The sequence below is a fragment of the Euprymna scolopes genome, chromosome 46 (assembly GCF_053919585.1).
Source record: "Euprymna scolopes isolate OS-2025 chromosome 46, ASM5391958v1, whole genome shotgun sequence".
Classification (NCBI taxonomy): Eukaryota; Metazoa; Mollusca; class Cephalopoda; order Sepiida; family Sepiolidae; genus Euprymna; species Euprymna scolopes.
Genome location: NC_136527.1, coordinates 153550524 through 153561800, shown reverse-complemented (window position 1 = coordinate 153561800; position 11277 = coordinate 153550524).

Below are 11277 nucleotides of genomic sequence, written 5' to 3'. Positions count from 1 at the left end.
CTCTCTCTCTTTTTCTCTTTCACAGTGAAGGTGGAGTGTTCAATTATTCCCGCCTCCAACATCTCAGACACCACTTGCTCTACAATTTTTCTTTTATGAATCGGGGTTCGGTACGGTTTCAATCTAACAGGCAGTTGGTCTCGCGTATCAAAACTCATCGTTACTGTGTTTGTTCATCCCAATTCCCGATCGCCGGAAGCGATAATATCTCGATTATGCTCTAGCAGTTTTATTACCTCCCTTTGGTACTCAATCAGTGCTATCACTTCCTCTGTTTTTATTCTTGATGATTCCCTCCGATTCCTTGTCGCCTCTCTACCCCAGGTCCCTATTCTTTGAACTGTTTCAACAGGGTAGGCTTATCCCACCTGGGTTCCACGTTTAACCCATACCATCTTACAGGAATTATTTGTTAACAGCACCAGGAAGGTTCCAGGTCTACTCACTATAGAATCTCTACGTCCGCATCTCCCTCTTCTAGGAAAATTACGTGGTACCCACCAGGGCTTCCCTTCCTTCGCTCCTGGATCCTTCCCGTTGTGGACACTATTGTTCAGGGTGGAATTTCCGTATCCTCTGAGGTCACCACCGGGAGGTCCTTTAGCTGTGTTCGGCCACTTTGGGGAATAGCCCTCCACCTCAATCACAGGGTCGGTGGAGCAAAGATGACCGCTGCTCCAATTTCTTCTAGCCAATCGTATCCCAATATTAATTCTACACAAAAATCGGGGGCCACATAAGCCCGTAATTGCCCCGTCATCCACTCTACCTCATAGGGGAGCCTGGTCAGTCCTTCCAGGGATAGTTGGCCCTGATCCGCCTGTGTCAATTCCAGGTCAATTCTTACGCCTTTTTCTGTTCTGAAAAAAAAAAACATCTTGTTTGTTACTTATTTGCTGGTTTATTTGACCAAGATATTGTAATACCCGGAGTCCGTGGAAAGTTTAAATGTGATATTAGTTTTCAGCATACCCGAAAACCAATAAAAGTCGTAATTTAAAAGGTGAGTGTTGTTACATATGGAATAAACACGAATGATCTCCATTTGACTTAGTAACTGCCGCCGTCACTCTTGACTGCAACCTCCCACTACCGTTGAGTGACACTCTTTTTAGTAGTAAACTGCTTTGTTTCTATTCAGTGTAAATAAATTCCTCGTTACCATACCACGTGCGTTTCGTCTCTTGCTCCACTAACAAATTACTAACATGATTCTGACTAATATTCACCTGTATCAACCCATAATATAAAAGGTGTTGAGCTAGAATGCTCTCTCCTTTTATTTATTTATCTTTTTTTTATTTTATTTTCTTTTGAACGTGAAATATCATTTAATAACACATACTTAACAGGAAGATGCGATGATGGTTAGAAATTGTCCTGTTGGACCGAATGTATAAAAATGGCCAATTTTTTTTTTAATTTAGGAAAACTCGTCCCCGGAAAACTCGTCTCCGGAAAACTCGTCCCTGCTTGCTAGGTAGGAAAACTGGTCTCTTATTGAATAAATAAGGGGACAGTTTTTCTACCAAGCAAAAAGGGACAAGTTTTCCGGGTACAAGTTGTCCAGAGACGAGTTTTGCGGGCACCATTTTTTTGCAGCGGAGGCATTCTCAGTTTCAGAAAAGTGGCTTTTTCCACTAAGTGGAAGAGGGTGAGCAATCTCAGAAAAGTGTTTCCGGTAGGTGGCAGTGTCTGTCGTAGATAAGTAGATTTGCGGATGACCGCCAAAATACGATTTTTTTATATCTCGAAACCTACTTATTTCTGCAAAATTTCCACGCGATTTTCGTATTCAGCATCGAAATCGAAAACCGTTAAAAGGCGTAATTTTAAAGAAAATGGTGGAGGTTGACATAATCTAAACAAAATACCCTTTTTTGTCATTTGGTTGACTTCGCCGTTTGTGCTATTCCGTTTTCTTGTTTGATTGAAATTATGAGAAATATTCCGTTTTTTGGATTTCGGACATCTTGGATGTTAACAGTAGTTCGACTAATCCAAAACATAATATATTTTATTTTTAAATTACTTCGACACATAAAAGTTAGATTTACTAATAAACTCACAACAACTCTTAAGCATTGACAAATATAATACAAAATTGACAGGAAATTGACAGGAAAACAATTCGCCACACTTAACTAATGAACGGACATATTTTATACGCGGAACGAAATAATGATTTCACCGTGTGACGATGACCTAAATTCAGTGTTCTTTAGCAGTTAATTTTCTATTTAAATAATTTCTAGTTTAAATCGTGGTTTTCATCGTTTAATTTTGATTCTTTTATATTTCCATATATTTTAATTTCTTAATGAATTGGACACACAAAACAAAATTTGTATCAATTTACTAAAGACATCCTAACAAACAAAACAAGTTTCCTATTTTGGACACAATCGAAAAAGGAATTCATCCCGTCATGTTGTAATTCCTGGAATGAAAGGTAAGGGGTTTTTTTTTTAGTACTTTTTAAAAATCAGGTGTGATATATATGGTGCTAGTGCACTTAGTGAACCGCGCTATTTTTTTTAAATCGTCCAAGTTTAATTAAAGTTTTATGATATGTTTGTTTTTTATTCAATTGTAAGGTATAAAACACCATCCCCATGTTAAGAATGGCTTTTTAAATAATACCGTTATTATTTACGTCCGGATCACTCACTGCACTAGCACCAAAGATTCTATTCAATAACTTATAAACTACTTTTAAACATTATAAAACCGTTTATTTTTTGTTGCTATCCAATAAAACAAAAATATTGATCCCACCAATCCACCATGCATTATAACAGACTTGCATAAAAAAGTAAAAATCTCTAATTAAAAAAAATCTCCTAACTATATATTATTTAATTTGACATTAGTTTTTTGTCAAAAAAGTTTATCTAAGTAAAACTTATGGTATTTTGAAGAAAATTATACTGTTCGTCATAAACACAATAATTTAATTGTTTTCTTTTCGATATTTAATTGTTTTAACATTAAAAAAATATATTTACACTTTTTCTATTATGTCGCTAGAGAATTCTGTTTGATTTTTTAATGTTTTATCAAGTATTTGAGGTGTTCAAATGGCCATCACCAATTAGCAGAAACTTAATGTAGAAAATAATATTGGTAAATCTTTACAATCTAAATCTACTTCTTTTTATTATTATTATTATTATTATTATTATTATTATTATTATTATTATTATTATACACAGCCTTAAATACCCTTTGCAGGTTGAACAATCAGTTCACATTGTCCTTTTTTTCTTCTTTTTTTTTCTAATATGGTAAATGAATGTCGACCTCCTGCCTTTACTTAAAAATTCACCAAAAATCAGGGAAATAACCAATTTTAATAAAATTTTCAGTATTTATCAGATAATGATCGCGAAATATACTGAACTAATTATTTTTATTTAAATCTTAGTGAAAATGTATTATTTTGTTTAAACAAAAAAAATACCTTTACTAAAGTTATGGTTTTCAGGAGTAAATAAAAAACGTACGACTGTATTTTTGCATTTTTTATATAAATAAAGCATCGTAATTTGTAACAATAACAATAAAATAAAATAATATTGTTAAATTTTTAGTTTAACAACCCCTCGATATTCACCTTTAATTTGTCGACTTGTGTGGGTTTTCAAGTACGTTGAGGACGAATATCGCATTTATTTTTTTGCGAAAATACGCAGTTATCCCTATTTGAAGACATTCAGTATCCAACGTAATCTCTATCATTTTTACTGGCGGCCATCTTGTTTTCCAATAACGAAAAAACGCCAAAAATGACTAAATATGCTACAGCTACATGTAACTGGAATCCCCTCTTCCCCACCACCGCAAAAAAAGGTTTATTGGAGGGGGGGGGCAAATTTCGAGAAATCTTGAGCGAAATGAAAGAACGTAAAGACAAAACCACAAATTAAAAACAATATTTAGAGTAATATTTATTAAAATAAATTAAAAGGTAAATATTACCTTTTCACTACAGCAGAACACCGACCACTAATTTATTTATTTTAGGGATATTCGATGTTGCTGGCCACAAATCTGATGATCAAATCTGATGATCAAATCCGTCACAAATTTACGGTTTGCATGGTATTAACCCCTTTTAATTGATCTAAAAAAATTAAGTTTCCACGAGCGGTTTACAAAAGCATATCTGATGTTTTTCGTTCTTTTTTGTTGGGTGAGGTATTCAATTATAGAGCTGTTTACATTTGGGGAAGGCGGTGGAGAGGCAGGCCGGGTGTGTTGTTGCGGCCGCGACCACCACAACATACCCGCCCCCACCCCTCCACTGCCTCCACCAAATGTAAACACAGAATTTCTGTGAAATGTTAAGGAGTATTCTACTCAGTAAATGTCGGCGCGTTATATATGGAAGAAACGGTTAATTAAACTGCAGAAGCACCTGTTAAACTACACAAGTTCTATAATTGAATACCCCTCCAAGAAATAGAACGAAAAACATAAAATATGCTTTGTAAACCGCTCGTCGAAAATTACTAACAGCAATATTTTTACTGAGGTGAAAACTTTTTATTTTATGAAAAATATATAATTGCAAAAAATATTTCTACTTTTTTTTTTAAATTACAGGTTTCTCATAATTTTTATATTCAAGATGTTAATAATTTCCTTGCTTGCAAGATTATGGAACTTTCGGTGTAACATAATTTTTGATATAATATTGAACAATAATTTTTAAAAATTACAAACATGAACATAGACAAATAATTAAATTAAAAAATGAAAACAATTATACAAAAGTTCAGAATAGGAATGTACTGATGCACATCTGAGAAAAAAGAAAACTATCACACCCCTTCCTCCCTTTTAATTACATGACGTCATTTTTACAGTCTTTCAACTGCCTGAAATTTTGGGCCTTCGTATATTCCATGTTTACAAAATTTTAGTTTGTTGCATTTTGCGAACGACAGAATCACTCGGTTTTTGGGCAAATTAATTTATGTTTTGTACAAACAAGGTGTTTTTTAATTTAATTCAATATCATAGGACTTTACTAATTATCTTTGCAATAAACCCAGAAAACTAATATTATTCTTTTAAAATATTTTTACAATGAATTTATTTTACTTCAAAATTTATCTGCATTGGGTAGCTTGCCGTGAAAACATTTTTCATAACTTTTTTTTTCACGTGTACAAATATTTTTTTCCTTTTGGAAATTAAGTTAGTCTTTAATCTTTCAAATACAATCAAAAAGTAGTCAAAAACCTACAAAAAATTATGAAACTTTCAAAACTAAGTTCCCCTATTTTCGTCCGACAATTTTTCTTCAACATTATGCCACTTGAATTGTATTTTCTTTACAAACATATTTATTCCAATGAAAAAGTTGGTACTTATGCATTTATGCTACCGTGCGGAAATAATAACGTTATTATTTGAAAGGACATTTTTAACATGGGAAACGCGTTTTGTAACTATTCCGTACTTTCATCTAACAATGAAATTTTTTTTTAAATATGAAACTTCAATTTAACTTGAAAATATTATTTTAAAATAGCACAAGCCTGGAGAAGTTTCTTTCTTTCTTTTTACAAATTCAATTTTTTTTTTACAAATATAAAGAAATAATTTTATCATAGTGCACTCCCTCTGCATGTTTAGAAAGGTGTCTATATAACATTGTTATTTTTTTTTAAATATTTTTGTAAACGGATCGAGGGGGTGTTGTCAAATATTCATTACTTTCAGATAACAATTTAATAATAACAAAAATATCGTGACACTTCATACCATGGATAATGGTACAAAATTAAGTAAATACGTTAAAAGTATTATTAATTGTTTCTACTCTGTTTCCTTACGTTTGGTATATGCTACTAGACTTGCATGTCCTTCGTTTTGCAAGAATAGTTTGCCTTAAATCCAAAAAATAATATTTATCGATTTAATTCCAATGTGATGCGAGTGATGTTGGGCGGACTTCCTTGCACTTGCAAACTCGTATAAACCAGCACGTTCCATCCAAGATTAGATAGGGTAGAGCGGGATCTGGCTGTCTCCCTTTCTCTACCGTTTTGGACTCTGCTATTGGCCAACATTTGATTGAGAATCCTTGTTGTGCCAATCAGTATAAAATAGAGTTTAGATATTTCATAGAGTGGATTCTAAAAATCATTTTAAAATTTTAGAATCTGTCTCTATCACAATTCAGAAACCTTCTTTGTGCCGGCAGAAAAAAGTGTTAAAAGCGTTAGATCTCTTCGGGGAACTTTAATCACCTCTCTTCTAGAATTTTTAGATGAAAGGGTGAGGGTGACAGTCTTGATATACCACTTATCAAGGCTCGGAAGCCACTCATGGATAAGGGTTATTGTAAGTACAGTACGTTACTGTGGACATTTTAGATCGTCTACTTAAGGGGGCGATTTATCAAGAATTTGTTTACGCTGGACTTGAAGACATCCAAGTTGTAGTCAGGAGGGAAGCAGGCAGACGGAACAGAGTTCCACAGGCGTGCAGTTCTAAGAAGCTTTGTTCATGGAATCTACGTTTTGATTTAGCCATAGATAAAGAGTGGGGAAATTTTTTCACAGTGGATTCAGCTATGCGGGTGTTTTTTGTAAAAGATTGGCGAGGGGGAACCAGAGATTGGAGTTCATACGAGCACCTGCCATGGAACATGAACCACCTCCCTTCTAGAATTTTTAGAGGAAGGGGTGAGTATGACTAACCCATAAAGATACAGCCTTGATATGAAGATAGTTCCAAAATTTTCATAAAAAAGGAGAGTTTAAAATTATATACTAAGTCCAATATAAGTTCATGTTGGGGTAGTAGGTTTTATAACAATTAGGGTTATATGTATCTAATTATATACTTACATATGCAACGAGCTATGCAAACATGATGGAATGAACAAGCTCCAAAAAGGAGGGATTATTGTTTTACTCTCGCTTGAGAATTTCCATATAAAGCATACGTTTTTATGATGTCAGATTCTTTTAAAAGTAGGCAGGTATATAAAGCATACATTTAGGTATGAAAGGACTGTAATTATAGCTCTAGATACTTAGTTGCAACGGAGGAAATATTTATATTCTGATGAGTAAGACCTTGATATTTTAGGATGTTCGATTTAAAAAGTACTTAATATTATTTGTCCGTATGTTTTTTATGGGTGTTATTTGGGTAGATTTGCTTTGGAACCTTTGTTTTAGATAGAGATGTTTGCAATGCAAGTTTTAATGTATAGGAGGACAGTACTATATAATGTGAACTTTTTAAGTTGGATCGTTGTATGTGGGTTGGATTGATGAGGTAATAGAATAACTTACAGTAGTTTGGGCGATTGATGGTTTGGGTGCCAGCTTGGCAATAGTTAACTATTGGTTTTAGAATCGTGCAAGTAACTATGTTGTACATAAATACATAAGATGTTAGTGTAAGCAGTTGTTTTAAAGATGGCAGTTCTTGGGTAAGTGGCAATTGTACTTTTGAAAACTTTTATAATGATGATTTCACAGGAAAGGGATTTAGGTGGATAGCAAGGGGTCATTAAAGTTAGGAATGGCTAGGAGTAGGGAATAAGGGGAGGAAAACTTCTCTACCGATGACTTCACAGGGAAGGTGTTTAGGTGGATAGCGAGGGGCCATAGAAGTTAGGAATAGCTAGGAATAGTAAGATGTCACAAAAGTGAGGAATAGCCAGAAGTAGGATGTGTGTGAAATTTATATTTTCTTTTCACACGTGAAATGCCGATTAAAAAAATAATTTACCCATTAGAGTAGAAAAGATATTTATCCTCGATTACTTCTATGAAATTAAAGTTAAATAATTTTTACATAGAGAAGATTATTTACAAAAATAGAAAATTATTTTTTTAACAGAACAAAAGAGGCAGTTGAGTTATGAATGATTTCGAGAAATTATTTCTGAAGCGTGCATTGCTTAAACAGTTTATGACTGTTTAAAATATAATGGGCACAGCTATTTATAGATTAGTGGGAAAAGTCAAAAGTAAATTAAATAGTCCACAGTGATTAGTTCTTACCTAGCGGCTTTTTGATGAGGTTGTTTCCAGAATTAATATTATTTCCATATTTAATTTTTTTTGTGTCGACATTGGTTTAGGATTTCAATTTTTACAATTACATTTAGGTATGAAAGGACTGTAATTATAGCTCTAGATACTTAGTTGCAAATGAGAAAATATTTATATTCTGATGAGTAAGACCTTGATATTTAAGGATGTTCGATTTAAAAAGTACTTAATATTATTTGTCCGTATGTTTTTTATGGGTGTTATTTGGGTAGATTTGCTTTGGAACTTTTGTTTGAGATAGAGATGTTTGCAATGCAAGTTTTAATGTATAGGAGGACAGTATTATATAATGTGGACTTTTTAAGTTGGGTCGTTGTATGTGGGTTGGATTGACGAGGTAATAGAATAATTGCACTTTTGAGAAGTAGAGTTTTGTGCCACTGTTAGGGTTGCCCATGCACCCTTCCCCTCCAAGGCTAGGTTGTGATTTGGCTGAGGCGGAGGGATACATAAATGTGCAGACTAGATTTCTCGTCCTTTTTTTCGTTCTCTTTCGTTCTGGACGCCATGAGGTGAGCACGTGTTTCCCCCTCCTCTCATCATAGTTAGGTTAGTTTAAGAAGTATTGTATGAGACAGTTATTAAGTTATTGTATTGTATGAACAATCGAACAATAAAATAGTTAAGATTATATATAATTCAATTGTGTTGTGCATTATTTATGTTGTATTGAATGTCTTCCCAAGGTCTCAGGAAACGGGCTTGAAAGAAAAGAGTGTCCAATGCTGACCGACATTACTGGAGGGGGATGCAGCGGCCTTGATATGCGAGATGGCGACACCCAACATTCCAGTTATGCTTTGATTTTTCCTCTGACGGAGACATCTAATCAACGGGTCTTTGTCGTGGACTGTTTCCAGAACAATTAGGTAACATGTGGCTCGGTCACGCACCAGCGACTGGGCAGAATGTGTCATAATTTGAATTATAATGTTTGTTTATTTGGGCTATTCTTATTTTTATTATTAGAATTTATTATCACTTGCTATATTTGGCGTAGTGGAGAAACAATATATATATATATATATATATATATATATAATTATGATTAGTTTTTTTTTGGAAAAATAATTCCAGCAGAGTGCTCAATTAAAAGGAAAATCCAAATTTTAAGAGCGTACTTATATTAATAAGGCCCATTTAAGGTATCCTTATCAAGCTCTCTTCACGAATATTGGCTGAAGAGAGCTTGATAAGGATACCTTAAACGGGCATTATTAGCGGGCTTGAAACCGACGGTACCAATGATCTGTCTCAACTAACAACTTTCTGTACACAAAATATATCATTGTTTCCTGTTTTCTCACCAGGATGTTAATTGTACACGACTATATCAGAAACATTTCGCTATCGTCTGGTTCTGTGTGAAGTTAGAAAATATCTAATTATTTTTCTGTTTCATATTACTTTTTCGATAAAATATAAAAGGTTTGTAAGTTCTATATTATCATTTTTACAACAAAAAACTGATATGTAATTGACGATACTAAAAATATTGAATTTGTGTTATTTTTCATTTCAGTTCCTGACTCTCCACGTTTATTGGAATCAGCATTTTTTAAAAAATAATTGTTGACTTGTATGTTTCTCAAATCTGCAGACACCTGTGAATTCAGACGAAAATACGAAAGTAAAATGCCATATTACACATTGACAATTTTCAGTATTAGTAAAACATGCAGGTATATAATAGTGAAAAGCCATATACTTGTGAAGTGTGTGGATATTCTTCTCCTGTAAAATCAAGGTTAGTAACACATATTAGAACTCACACTGGGGAAAAGCCACATTCTTGCGAAGTTTGTGGATATTCTTCTTCTCAAAAATCAACATTAGTGAGACATATGAGAAGTCACACTGGGGAAAAGCCATATTCATGCGAAGTATGCAGACATTCATGTTCTGAAAGATCAGATTTGATGAAACATAAGAGAACTCACACTACAGAAAAGACATATTCATGCAAAGTATGTGGACATTCCTATTCTCAAAGATCACATTTGGTGAAACATATGAAAGCACACACTGCAGAAAAGCCACATTCTTGTGAAGTGTGTGGATATTCTTTTTCTGTAAAATCAAAGTTAGTAAGACATATGACAACTCACACTAGAGAAAAGACATATTCTTGTGAAGTGTGTAGATTTTCTTGTTTGGATAAATATAACTTAGTGGCACATATGAGAACTCACACCGGGGAAAAACCACATTCTTGTGAAATTTGTGGATATTCTTGTTCTAAAAAATCAAATTTAGTTGCTCATATTCGGATTCACACTGGGGAAAAGCCATATTCCTGTGAAGTGTGTGGACATTGCTATTCTCATAAATCACATTTAGTGGAGCATATTAGAATTCACACAGGGGAAAAGCCATATTCTTGTGAAGTGTGTGGATATTCTTTTTCTCACAAATCAAAGTTAGTAAGACATATGATTATACACACTGGGGAGAAAACTTGAAGGCCTACTATACATTGTCCTCGAGTGTCTAAGTGTACAGGGGTTTGTTAGAACAATCTGGCATGAGGACACTTTTTCCATAGAAGTAAACCCTGACCAAATATTCAAAGTCACATTTTGTATTCGGAGCCCAAATAAGATCTCCTCACTATGGCTAACCCGCATTAGCTTTTACGAGGAATGGTGCACCTTCTCCAAGTGATGTTACCTAAAGTAATAGCATGAAGCTGGATACTCCACCAGACTAGATAAATTCTTGTCCTGAAATCCAGTAAGAACAAGATGAAAGATATACTACAACGTATAAAAATGGTTAATTGGGAAGAGGAAAATTATGTTCTCAATTTCTAAAAAGTCTTTATCTCTCAAACACTGAGTTAGTAATAACTCAGTGTTTGAGAGATGAAGAACTTTAATGGAACATTCGAATATCTATGTATCTCATATAGAGTTCAAGTGTTAGCCCCAGGTTGTGGGCCCCTTGACTTCTGATAACTTCGACTGAAGTAAAATAAAACAAAAAGCGAGAACTTGAATGCTTACTAGACACTATCCTCTAGTAGGAAAGGTCTCTCTGTATAGGAGTTTGTCAGAACAACCTGTCATGAGGATAATTTTTATCTAGAAGTAAACCCTCACCAAATATTCAAAATAGCATATATGCCGCCCAAATAAGATTTTCTTTTCTATGGCAAACTCACTTTACCTTTTACAACTTTATTAAGTCA